Genomic DNA, 2,385 nt, shown 5'->3' with positions numbered 1-2,385 from the left:
GTGGTTTCATTCTTGAAGTTAGCAAGACCGAGAGCACACCAATTCTGGACACAAAATGGGCAGCTCCTTTAATTAGAAGTACGTGCCCCGTTGTTTTAGAACGTGAAGCCTTCAGATCCTCGTTTGCTGCGAGATGGGTATGAAGGTCTGCTGTGTAGGCCTTCAAAGAATATTTAAGACATGAGGCAAAATGTGTGACCGAAGGTGCTGCATTTTGGGGAAAATGCGAGTAAGGGCTCGCTGGCGATGGTGGAATAGGTCACACCTGGAAAGATGCCTGTTAGCGGCACATTGACTGGTATTAAAGGAGGAGCTCCTAAACCCGGTAAGATTAAACATCTCTCGGAAAGCTAGTCAAGACGGAAGGCCAGGGGCCTCTTTCCTAATATACTTGTGTTTTTATAGTTTTTGCTCAGACTAAGGGAGGAGGGGGGTGTGGAGTGAGAATCAGTTCAGATACAAGGTTTAGATTTTTCATAAAATCAAAATATTTAAGTATGTACGTAAGCATCTATAAATTTTCAGGTTAGTCCACATGAGCAGACGATAACCCTGTGTAGAATCAGGAAACTGAGCTCAATTATAGGAAAATTAAAATGTTAGCTCTGCATAACCAAATTGTGATTGTAATGTTGACCCAGTTGCAGGGATTGACTAATATCTATAATAAAATGAAACAAAAAGATTGCTGCCGGTATTTAAACTACTTCATGAAACAGTCGAAATAAGCTTGTCAAGTGTCTATTCATTATAGTAACTCAGATGTGCTACAAGTTTCAGAAATTCTTTTTGAATCCTAAAAAAAGCCGTGTTATGTTCTTGATATGTATATATAGTGTGCTCATGGTGTGTGTACCATGTGCTGTGGTAAGTGGATATTTCTGTACTGTAGTCATTTTAATGGGTAATACACATATCCTGTTAGGACATTTGGCTACATGTAATATTTCCCAACAACTCCACGAACAGAATTATTTTGATAGAGCTCCGTTAATAATACAATGTTTTTCTCAAAGGGGAATTCATTTTAACAGGCTCATTGATGAACTTTGATCATGCCACTTTGTTATAACACTTTCAGAGGCTATCACTGCCTAAGAATTTTGTGAATTCCTGGCCCATGCATATTGGACTCATGGCTCCAATGATCATTCGAAATTCCAGATGGGCTGCTTATTCCCCAATAACCCTGTACATCACGATTTGTTGTTTTCCTTCTTCTTTTTCCTTGGCATGCCTTCTCCAACCTTTTCAGCCTTTTCCCAACCCCCTTTGCCATTCATTTCACCCATCTCAAATGTACCCTTTCTCTAAAGGATGCTCTGATCTAGCTTTTTGAATATGCTTGTTTCAATATCCCATAACCCCCGGTTTGGACTTCTCTTGAGACTTACCCTGTTCTGTCTGTATTATATTTTGACATTTTCTTATCTGTACCCCATATGGTATTCTCCTTGTAGTAAGGACTGTGTCTTATTTTTTAAAAATCTCTCTCATTACTATATTGAGCATAGTCTACTGTCAGTCAATATATATATGTTTAAAAAATAACAGACCAATATGGTTTAAGCTGCTAGAGTGCCTTCTATTTGGAAATCTATGGTTGCTCGATGAAAGAGCACTTGAAGGAAAAGACGTGCATGAATTTGCATGTGATTAATCATATGTTACTCTGCTTTCAAATCTTCTAGGCAAGAAAAAATTGTGAAGTGTGGAAGTTTGAGGGTTCAGTTAGGGCTGCCCAAGGATACAGAAAATGCGAGTGATTGCAGAGCAAGTTTTCAGGGGTAGAAGGGCCCAGGATGGGGAAGCGCCTGCTGATGGCTGAGACTCTGAGGACAGCCTGGAGAGCAGGAGGGAGGGCATGAACAGGAACAGAGTTCAAGATATAGAGGACCACTCAAAGCCATAGCCCTAGCCCGGGTGCAAATACAGGGAGGAAAGAAAACGATACATATCTTAAAGATACTGTGAAAATACAGTGTGAAGTCAGTAAAAGAAATTGTATGACAAGGAATGCGTGATTTTCCTGATAGAGTTGCGATTGGACACTGAGCTAGGTTGGATGTATGCTGGGAATAGTTTTGATTTTTAAATGTATACAGCAGTCATCTGGGTATAAAGCAGGTTACTGTACCGAGTTCCATGCACGTAGCCAGTTGTCAGGTTTCATATATGCCTATAATGGATTCCCATTTCCGCACCTGTGAGAGAGCTGATTAATAGGCAAGTTAGTCCAAGAAACTGACACCATTTGGATACGGAAATCACACAGGGCACGGAACCAGGAGCTGCTCCAGATGTGAAGCGGGCTGCTAGGAAATCTGATGCCTAGCGGTGCCACTGTCACAGGCCGTTTGTTCCAGAAAAAGGCCCAACTACTGG

This window comes from Mandrillus leucophaeus, unplaced genomic scaffold, assembly GCF_000951045.1.
Source record: "Mandrillus leucophaeus isolate KB7577 unplaced genomic scaffold, Mleu.le_1.0 Scaffold217, whole genome shotgun sequence".
NCBI classification, from domain to species: Eukaryota; Metazoa; Chordata; class Mammalia; order Primates; family Cercopithecidae; genus Mandrillus; species Mandrillus leucophaeus.
Note: the sequence above shows the minus strand (reverse complement) of the source record.